The sequence below is a fragment of the Arachis hypogaea genome, chromosome 5, assembly GCF_003086295.3.
Source record: "Arachis hypogaea cultivar Tifrunner chromosome 5, arahy.Tifrunner.gnm2.J5K5, whole genome shotgun sequence".
Lineage (NCBI taxonomy): Eukaryota > Viridiplantae > Streptophyta > Magnoliopsida > Fabales > Fabaceae > Arachis > Arachis hypogaea.
The window spans coordinates 75,631,084-75,642,548 of NC_092040.1; the positions used below are offsets into that span (position 1 = coordinate 75,631,084).

An 11,465-nucleotide genomic window follows, 5' to 3' on the forward strand; every position below is an offset into this window, starting at 1 on the left:
GTATTGTGTATCAAAGAGCGGCAGTAAGTGAAGGAAGGGATTGTAAGTTTTGATTTTATGTATGTGTGATAACAGCGGTTCATAACCACCATAATCACTATAATCGCCACAAAATATAAAGCTAATTATGGAAGCAACAAAAAATGGCCTAATGTCTGGATATTACGGCGGTTCTTTAAAACCGCCGTAATATCAATGCCATTTTTAACTTCTTTTTTTGTAGTGGTAGGTTTTGAACAAACATATTACATTAATTTCAAATATATATATACATATATATATATATATATATATATATATATATAAAGTATAAGAAACAATTTTGGATTAAAAAATCTTCTAATCAAGTAGATGTCTTTTTCTAAAAATTATACAAAAAAATCAACTTGATATATAACATCACTACAACATAACCGACATTTTGCGGCGGTTTTGGAGCCATATTGCGGCTGTTACACCAAACGCGGGAAGATAGGTCGCGGATAAACGGTTAGCGGCGGTTTTAGCTAACCGTTAGAATAACCGTGGCATAATAAAAATGGTTTTCCGGTGATTTGTAACCGTCGTAAAATGGCAGAAAATTGAAAACGGTGGTTGTTTTGTGGCGGTTAAATGCCGAGAAACATAGAATATACTTATTTTGCCACCAAATTCAAGATTTCCATTAAAATTTTAGCTTTTTTTTATTATTTTGCGTGTTTTAAAATAGTATGTTTATTCAACTTTAATTTATTAGTTACCGATAAATTTAAATAACTCCCAACCAAATAAAACAACTAAATAACATAACAAACCAAATTATATATATGCAAATATAACTTATATAATGAGATTGTCATAAGTGCATGATTCAATATAAAGTAAAATTTCATAATTTGAATAAAATAAACATAAAGCACTAAACCAACTTAAATTGAATAGTGTCTAATAACATTGATTGAAAGTCATTATTTTTGTTGCGGGTCATGGTTGACAAATGAAGATGGCCTTGCGTGCGACAAGGTTGGTGTACTACCCAAATCATCCAGCGCTGCAGCAACGTCAGCTGGCAAATTGCCTCCTTGCTATTGGATTATATATCCCAAAACCTTCTTTATCGACTGTCTCTTCGCCTGCTCTTCTTCTATCTTAGTATTTAATTCTGCAATCCTCCTCTCGTACTCTTCATTTGGCTCACCAGAACCCGACGGTTGTCTAGCAGCATTACCAAATACTTCGGTGGGACATGGTCCAGCACCTAAGGCATGAACTCGTCTTAGCTGCTCCTTTCTAAGAACTTGTGCTAGTGAATCAATTTGTGAAATGTGCTTAGAGGATTCATCCTGCCTCTCAACATTCGCAATAGCTTCCTACAAATATACAAGAAATTGGAAAGACATGATTTAAAATTAGCATAATATACACAATAATCTAAATTTAAAATTTTCAAACATTACTTACACTAAAAACACGTGCATCGGGATGGACATACGAGCCATTTTTTTATTATGAGTGATGATAAATGGTGCACGAAATTGTGAGCATCAACAATGGCGCCAATAGACTTGGTACTCTCAAACGTGAATTACACTTTGTCACAACTCCGCACAACTAACCAGCAAGTGCACTGGGTCATCTAAGTAATACCTTACGTGAGTAAGGGTCGATCCCACAGAGATTGTCAGCTTGAAGCAAGCTATGGTCACCTTGTAAATCTCAGTCAGGCGGATTCAAATGTGTTATGGAGTTTTCATAATTAAAAGATAAATAAACAGAAAATAAAGATAGAGATACTTATGTAAATCATTGGTGGAAATTTCAGACAAGTGTATGGAGATGCTTTATCCCTCTTGAATCTCTGCTTTTTTACTGCCTTCATCCAATCCTTCATACTCCTTTCCATGGCAAGCTGTACGTTGGGTTTCACCGGCGTCAATGGCTACCTCCCGTCCTCTCAGTGAAAAAGGTCTTCTACGGTTTCCTGCATGGCTAATCAGCTATTGGTTCTCGATCATGTAGGAATAGGGTTTACTATCCTTTTATGTCTGTCACTACGCCCTACAATCGCGAGTTTGAAGCTCGTCACAGTCATCCCATCTCAGATCCTACTTGGAATACCACAGACAAGGTTTAGAATTTCCGGATCTTAGGAATGGCCGCCAATAATTATTGCTTATACCACAAAGACTCTGATCTCATGGAATGGAAGGCTCGGTTGTCAGGTGAGGCAACCATGCGTCGTGGACCAGGAATCCAAGAGATACACGCTCAATCTTAAGTAGAATGGAAGTGGTTGTCAGGCACGCGTTCATAGGTGAGAATGATTATGAATGTCACGGATCATCACATTCATCTTGTTGAAGTGCGAGTGAGTATCTTAGAACAAGAATAAGCTTGACTTGAATAGAAGAACAATAGTAATTGCATTAATACTCGAGGAATAGCAGAGCTTGATAGCTAGAATCATCGTCGGTGTAGATTTTCTTCTTAATGAAATGAATTACTTTATTGTAAGCATAGCTCCAAACCAACAAACAATTCTCGCATCAAATTAAAATTATAGTTTTCTCACATGTACAAACCCCAAATAAGAATTAACCGGAGTATTTGGACTCCGGGTCGTCTCACGAGGATTGCAATGAAGTGAATGCTTATTGGCTATAAAGGAATATAAGGGTTTGATTTATAAAGGGACAAGAAGATAAATGACTAGAAAAGTAAAGAGAGCAATTAAAGAAAGCAATTAATAAAGAGAGACATTCATGGCAAGGGTTGGTGGTCAAGGAACCCTATCCTTATTACTAACCACAACATGAGAATTGGCAAGGATCAATCCCATTAAGTCATCCTCTAACTAATAAAGGAAAGTCAAATGAGCAATGTCAATCCAAGTCCATAAGTCCTAGTTCTCCACCAATTCAATTAGTAAGATCTAGGGTCAATGGCTCTCAATCATCAATCACTTGGACTTTAGCAACTCAAGGGTTCCTAAGTTACCTTCCCAAGCCAAGAGCACATAATTCTACTCTAAAACCCAACCAAGTATTTTGTCAAACACTTGGAAGGCATAAAAGGAAAGCATAGTAAATGACAAGAAATAGTAAAATCTAACAACTACCAAGTGCAATTAAACAAGATCAACAATAAAGAGGACATCAAACATCAATTGCATTAAAGAAAAATCCAATTCCAACAAGTGTTCATCACTCATAAACAAAGAGGCATAAAAGTAAAATTAACATCACAAACTAAGAGAATGAAGGTGTAGGAACAAGAATTCATAAAGAAATAAGATGAAAACATTAAATTGGACCGAGATCTAAGATGAAATTAACCTAATCTAACCTAATTCTAGAGAGAAGAGGGAGCTTCTCTCTCTAGAAACTAACCTACATTATGCCAAAACTACAAAACAATTGCTCCCTTTTTCTAAAGCTTGAATTCTGCATGAAATAGCATTAGAAATACGTTGGGTTGGGCCCAAAATGCTCTGCAAATCGCTGGCCATGAGTTGCGTTTAGTAAATCACGTGCACCAATCGGCACGCATGCATACAGTGCGTGTGTGCGTCCCTAGACGCAAAGCAACTATGGTAAATTTTATATCATTTTGAAGCCCAAGATGTTAGCTTTCTAACGCAACTAGAACCGTCTCATTTGGATCCTGTAGCTCTAGTTATGGTCGACTGAGTGCGAAGAGGTCAGGCTTGACAGCTTTACGGTTCCTTCATTTCTTCATGAGTTCTCCCACTTTACATGCTTTTTCTTCATTCCTTCCATCCAATACTTGCCTTATGAACCTGAAATCACTCAACAAACACATCAAGGCATCGAATGAAATTAAAGTGAATTAAATCACCAATTTTAGGGCCTAAAAAGCATGTTTTTACACTTAAGCACAAATCAAGGGAGAATTGCAAAACCATGCTATTTCATTGAATAAATGTGGGAAAAGGTGATAAAATCCCCCAAATTAAGCACAAGATAAACCACAAAATCGGGGTTTATCAAATCTCTCCACACTTAAACTAAGCATGTCCTCATGCTAAAATCAAGAAAGAAGCAAAGGGTATTAACATTTATTCAATGCAAACTAACTAAATGCAACCTATCTATATGCAATCTATCTACATGAACGCATCCACTTGGTCAAAACAAGTCAATTTCCAAGAATATATATACAAACACAAGGGCTAAGGCAATAGCAATCAAATCAACCCACAATTGAATTGAATCATTGAAAGATTTTACAAACTTGGAAGAAAAGATGATCATGGGTGGAGGTATGTAATTGAGCAATCGAACCTCACCGGATGTGTATCCGCTCTAGGCACTCAAGTGTATAGGGTTGATTCACTCAATTTTTCCCTAATCATGCTTTCCAAGATTTGTTTTTTATCTAACAATCAACAATTACTTTATGCATGCATACAAATATCATGAAGGCTTTCCCATAGGTTGTAATGGGACTCTGGTCAAGGTAGGATGCATATGGTCAAGTGAGCTTGAAATTTGAATCTTTGACAAACCTAAACTTCCCACCTAACCTATGACAACCTATACAATTCAAAGCTAACCTAACTATCCATTCTTCACTTTTCACATATACTCATGCATTTTCTTTTTTATCATCACACATATGCATTGATTCTTATTGAGCTTTACTTGGGACATTTTGTCCCCTTCTTATTTCTTTTCTTTTTCTTTCTTTTCTATATTTTTTTATTTTTATTTTTATTTTATATATATATATATTTTCTTTATTTTATATTATTTATTTTTTTTTTCAATAAAGTATATACAAAAGTATCAATGCATGTGGTTTTACATTCAATACATGAGTATTTATCCAATTTCCCAAAATATTGACAAAAATACAAAAATACACTTTCATCCCAACCAATGTTCCCAACTCTCCCAAACTTGAATGATAAGCACTCTCACTAGCCTAAGCTAATCAAAGATCCAAATAAGGACATTTATTGTTTTTCGCTTTAGGTTTGTAATGTGCTAAAATTAAGAACAAATGGGTTAAGCATAGGCTCAAGATTGGTTAACAATGGAAGATAAAAGGTAGGTTATTTGGGTAAGTGAGCTAATTGAAACGATGGCATCAACCATATAAGTGCATGTATACACAAAATAATGGACATATAGAATCAAACAAATCAAGGATTACAATCATAGAAAGAGAAAATTGCACACAAGAATGAAAATAAGTGGCTATATGATGTAACCACACAATTAGGCTCAAATCTCACATGCTTGTGTTCTTAGCTAAAAAAAATGATCCACAATTGTATAATTCAAGCAAGTTCTAAATTTTTTTTTCAATCAATTGGGGTGCCCTATAGATAAAATTCTTAGAAAATATCATGATTTTGACTAAGCTTAATATATACATATGCAAAACAAGAAAATGCAACTAAAAATCCTAAAATGAAATGCAAAAGTGTTGGGATTAGAAAATTGTTACCCAAAAATTCCGAGTGGTCGTGTGACCTCCCCACACTTAAAAGATTGCACCGTCCTCGGTGCACTCAAAGATGAGCAAGGGGGTACGGCGACCTTCAGAGTTGCTACCTTCAGCTGGTAGATCAATCGATTGCTGCGTGTTCTGCTCCCGCTTCCATTTTTGCTTGTGATGATTCATCCTGAACAATAGAAAACAGGATAGTAAGAAAAGTGAATGTGCAAGCAAGGAAGCGTAAATTGTTGGAATGAGGTAAATCACTAGAATTGAGTGAGTGAATTAGTGGAAGAGTTCCTAAGTTACCTTCCCAAGCCAAGAGCATATAATTCTACTCTAAAATTCAACCAAGCATTTTGTCAAACACTTGGAAGGCATAAAAGGAAAGCATAGTAAATGACAAGAAATAGTAAAATCTAACAACTACCAAGTGCAATTAAACAAGATCAACAATAAAGAGGACATCAAACATCAATTGCATTAAAGAAAAATCCAATTCCAACAAGTGTTCATCACTCATAAACAAAGAGGCATAAAAGTAAAATTAACATCACAAACTAAGAGAATGAAGGTGTAGGAACAAGAATTCATAAAGAAATAAGATGAAAACATTAAATTGGACCTAGATCTAAGATGAAATTAACCTAATCTAACCTAATTCTAGAGAGAAGAGGGAGCTTCTCTCTCTAGAAACTAACCTACATTATGCCAAAACTACAAAACAATTGCTCCCCTTTTCTAAAGCTTGAATTCTGCATGAAATAGCATTAGAAATACGTTGGGTTGGGCCCAAAATGCTCTGCAAATCGCTGGCCACGAGTTGCATTTAGTAAATCACGTGCACCAATCGGCACGCACGCATACAGTGCATGTGTGCGTCCCTAGACGCAAAGCAAATATAGCAAATTTTATATCATTTTGAAGCCCCAGATGTTAGCTTTCTAACACAACTAGAACCGTCTCATTTGGATCTCTGTAGCTCTAGTTATGGTCGACTGAGTGCGAAGAGGTCAGGCTTGACAGCTTTACGGTTCCTTCATTTCTTCATGAGTTCTCCCACTTTGCATGCTTTTTCTTCATTCCTTCCATCCAATACTTGTCTTATGAACCTGAAATCACTCAACAAACACATCAAGGCATCGAATGAAATTAAAGTGAATTAAAATCACCAATTTTAGGGCCTAAAAAGCATGTTTTTACACTTAAGCACAAATCAAGGGAGAATTGCAAAACTATGCTATTTCATTGAATAAATGTGGGAAAAGGTGATAAAATCCCCCAAATTAAGCACAAGATAAACCACAAAATCGGGGTTTATCAAATCTCCCCACACTTAAACTAAGCATGTCCTCATGCTAAAATCAAGAAAGAAGCAAAGGGTATTAACATTTATTCAATGCAAACTAACTAAATGCAACCTATCTATATGCAATCTATCTACATGAATGCATCCACTTGGTCAAAACAAGTCAATTTCCAAGAATATATATACAAACACAAGGGCTAAGGCAATAGCAATCAAATCAACCCACAATTGAATTGAATCATTGAAAGATTTTACAAACTTGGAAGAAAAGATGATCATGGGTGGAGGTATGTAATTGAGCGATCAAACCCTCACCGGATGTGTATCCGCTCTAGGCACTCAAGTGTATAGGGTTGATTCATTCAATTTTTCCCTAATCATGCTTTCCAAGATTTGTTTTTTATCTAACAATCAACAATTACTTTATGCATGCATACAAATATCATGAGGGCTTTCCGATAGGTTGTAATGGGACTCTGGTCAAGGTAGGATGCATATGGTCAAGTGAGCTTGAAATTTGAATCTTTGACAAACCTAAACTTCCCACCTAACCTATGACAACCTATACAATTCAAAGCTAACCTAACTATCCATTCTTCACTTTTCACACACACTCATGCATTTTCTTTTTGATCATCACACAAATGCATTGATTCTTATTGAGCTTTACTTGGGACATTTTGTCACCTTCTTATTGCTTTTCTTTTTTTTTGTTTTCTATATTTTTTTATTTTTATTTTTATTATATAAATATATATATATTTTCTTTATTTTATATTATTTATTTTTTTTTTTGCAATAAAGTATATACAAAAGTATCAATGCATGTGGTTTTACATTCAATACATGAGTAAGTACCCAATTTCCCAAAATATTGACAAAAATGCAAAAATACACTTTCATCCCAACCAATGTTTCCAACTCTCCCAAACTTGAATGATAAGCACTCTCACTAGCCTAAGCTAATCAAAGATCCAAATAAGGACATTTATTGTTTTTCGCTTTAGGTTTGTAATGTGCTAAAATTAAGAACAAATGGGTTAAGCATAGGCTCAAGATTGGTTAACAATGGAAGATAAAAGGTAGGTTATTTGGGTAAGTGAGCTAATTGAAACGATGGCATCAATCATATAAGTGCATGTATACACAAAATAATGGACATATAGAATCAAACAAATCAAGGATTACAATCATAGAAAGAGAATATTGCACACAAGAATGAAAATAAGTGGCTATATGATGTAACCACACAATTAGGCTCAAATCTCACATGCTTGTGTTCTTAGCTAAAAAAAAATGATCCACAATTGTATAATTCAAGCAAGTTCTAAATTTTTTTTTTCAATCAAATGGGGTGCCCTATAGATAAAATTCTTGGAAAATATCATGATTTTGACTAAGCTTAATATATACATATGCAAAACAAGAAAATGCAACTAAAAATCCTAAAATGAAATGCAAAAGTGTTGGGATTAGAAACTTGTTACCCAAAAATGCCGAGTGGTCGTGTGACCTCCCCACACTTATGAGAGGTGAAGGATTCATGGAGTTATTCATAGCTTTAAGACATAAACACTAGACACTAATGATCATGTAGTGAAGACACAAGCATAGATAGAACATACAGCATAAAGATAAAAAACAAAAAAATAAATAGATAAGGAGAGTAAGGAATAAGTCCACCTTAGTGAGGGTGGCGTCTTCCTCCTCTTGAAGAACCAATGGTGCTCTTGAGCTCCTCTATGTCTCTTCCTTGTCTTTGTTGCTCCTCCCTCAAAGCTCTTTGATCTTCTTTATTCTCATGGAGAATGATGGAGTGCTCTTGGTGTCCACCCTTAATTGGTCCATGTTGTAACTAAAGCTTTCCAAAGAAGTGTTGAGTTGCTCCCAATAGTTGTGTGGAAGAAATTGCATCCCTTGAGGCATCTCAGGAATTTCTTGATGAGGGACTTCCTCAGGCTCTTGTTGAGTGCCATGGATAGGCTCTCTTGTTTGCTCCATCCTCTTTTTAGTGATGGGCTTGCTTGGCCACAACTTCATAGAAGTGGTCTTGATGGACTTTTGAGATGAATCTCTCCATTTCCCATGACTCAGAAGTGGAGGCAGTTGCCTTCCCTTTCCTCTTTCTAGAGGTTTCTCCAGCCTTAGGTGCCATAAATGGTTATGGAAAAAGAAAAAAACAATGATTTTACCACACCAAACTTAAAATATTTGCTTGTCCTCGAGCAAAAGAAGAAGAAAAGATGTAGAAGAAGAAGAAAATGGAGGAGATGGAGGGTGTATACGGTTCGGCCAAGATGGGAAGAAGGTGTTTGTGATGTGTGAAAATGAGGGGGTGAATGGGGTATTTATAGGGAGAGATATGGAGGTGTTTGGTGAAGGGTATTTGGGGAAGAGTGTTGTAGAAAGGTGTGAAGAGGAGAGAGAGTGAGTTGAGGTTGGTGGGGATCTTATGGGGTCCACAGATTCTGAAGGGTCAAGGAATTCTTCATCCCTGCTCCAATTGGACGTTCAACACGCCTTAGAGTGCAATTCTGGCGTTTAAACGCCAGACTGCTGTCCTATTTTGGCGTTTAAACGCCAGCTTTCCTTCTTGTTCTGGCGTCTAAATGCCATTTTGTTGCCCTGTTCTGGCGTTTAAACACCAGTCTGGTGCCCTATTCTGGCATTTAAATGCCCAGAAAGGTGCCAGATTGGGCGTTTAAATGCCCATTTTACTACCCTTACTGGCGTTTAAACGCCAGTAAGTTCTTTCTCCAGGGTGTGCTGTTTTCAATGCTGTTTTGAAATTTTTTCTTTATTCTTGTAATTGTCTTTATAACTTCACATGATCATCAACCTAAAAGAAAACAAAATAATATAGATAAAATTAAACTAAAATTGGGTTGCCTCCCAATAAGCGCTTCTTTAATGTCAATAGCTTGATAATGAGCTCTCATGGAGTTCCATAGATGTTCAGAGTATGGTTGAGATCTCTCAACACCAAACTCAGAGTTTGGCTGTGGCCTCCCAACACCAAACTTAGAGTTTGAATGTGGGAGCTCTGTTTGACTCTGTATTAGGAGAAGCTCTTTATGCTTACCCTCCATGGTTACAGATGGAGAACCTTGAGTCTTTACTACAAGGCATTCTTCATTCACATGAAGGATCAACTTTCCTCTGTCAACATCAATCACAGCTCTTGCTGTGGCTAGGAAGGGTCTTCCAAGGATGATGGATTCATCCTCATCCCTCCTAGTGTCTAGGATTATGAAATCAGCAGGGAAGTAAAGGCATTCAATCTTTACTAGCCCGTCCTCTACTAGTCCATAAGCCTTTTTCATAGTTTATCTGGCATTTCCAATGAGAATTTGGCAGCCTGTACCTCATAGATTCCCAGTTTTTCCATTATAGAGAGTGGCATCATGTTTATCCCTGACCCTAGGTCACACAGAGCTTTTTCAAAGGTCATGGTGCTTGTGGTACAGGATATTAAGAATTTACCAGGATCCTATTTCTTTTGAGGTAAATTTTGCTGAACCAATGTATTCACTTCACTGGTGAGCAAGGGAGGTTCACCTTCCCAAGTCTCATTACCAAATAATTTGGCATTCAGCTTCATGATTGCTCCTAAATATTGGGCAACTTGCCCTTCAATGATGTCTTCATCCTCTTCAGAAGATGAATAATCATCAGAGCTCATGAATGGTAAAAAGAAGTCTAATGGAATCTCTATGGTCTCTGTATGAGCCTCAGATTCCTTTGGTTCCTCATTAGGGTACTCCTTACTGAATGGTGGACGTTCCTTGAGGTCTTCCTCATTGGAGTTTTCGTCCTCCTCCTCCTTCAAGGTTTCGGCCATTTTGATTACATCAATGGCCTTGCACTCTCCTTTGGGATTCTCTTCTGTATTACTTGGGAGAGTGCTAGGCGGAGTTTCAGTAACCCTTTTACTTAGCTGGCCTACTTGTGCCTCCAAATTTCTAATGGAGGATCTTGTTTCAGTCATGAAACTAAGAGTGGCCTTAGATAGATCAGAGACTATGTTTGCTAAGCTATAAGGATTCTACTCAGAATGCTCTGTCTATTGCTAAGATGATGACGGGAAAGGTTTGCTATTGCTAAACCTGTTTCTTCCACCATTGTTATTATTGAAGCCTTGCTTCTGTTGATCCTTCCATAAAAAAATTGGATGATTTTTCCATGAAGGATTATAGGTGTTGCCAAAGGCTTCACCCATGTAATTCACCTCTGCCATTGCAGGGTTCTCAGGATCATAAGCTTCTTCTTCAGAAGATGCTTCTTTAATACTGTTGGATGCGTTTTGCAATCCATTCAGACTCTGAGAGATCATATTGACTTGTTGGGTCAATATTTTGTTCTGAGCCAGTATGGCATTCAGAGCATCGATTTCAAGAACACATCTCTTTTGAGGCATCCCATTACTCACGGGATTCCTCTCAGAGATATACATGAACTGGTTATTTGTAACCATTTCAATAAGTTCCTGAGCTTCTGCAATCGTTTTCTTTAGGTGAATGGATCCACCTGCAGAGTGGTCCAGTGACATATTGGAAAATTCAGACAGACCATCATAGAATATATCTAATGTGGTCCATTCTGAAAGCATGTCAGAAGGACACTTTTTGGTCAGTTGCTTGTATCTTTCCCAAGCTTCATAGAGGAATTCACCATCTTTTTGTCTGAAGGTCTGAACATCCACTCTAAGCTT

The 11,465-nt window shown here is 36.7% G+C and overlaps 1 non-coding gene across 1 annotated transcript; it reads left to right on the forward strand.

Moving 5' to 3' along the window:
- Positions 1-11,357: 11,357 nt before the first annotated feature.
- On the forward strand, positions 11,358-11,465 carry LOC112804134 (small nucleolar RNA R71). The gene has a single exon (XR_003202754.1). It is a non-coding gene; the product is annotated as a small nucleolar RNA R71 (small nucleolar RNA).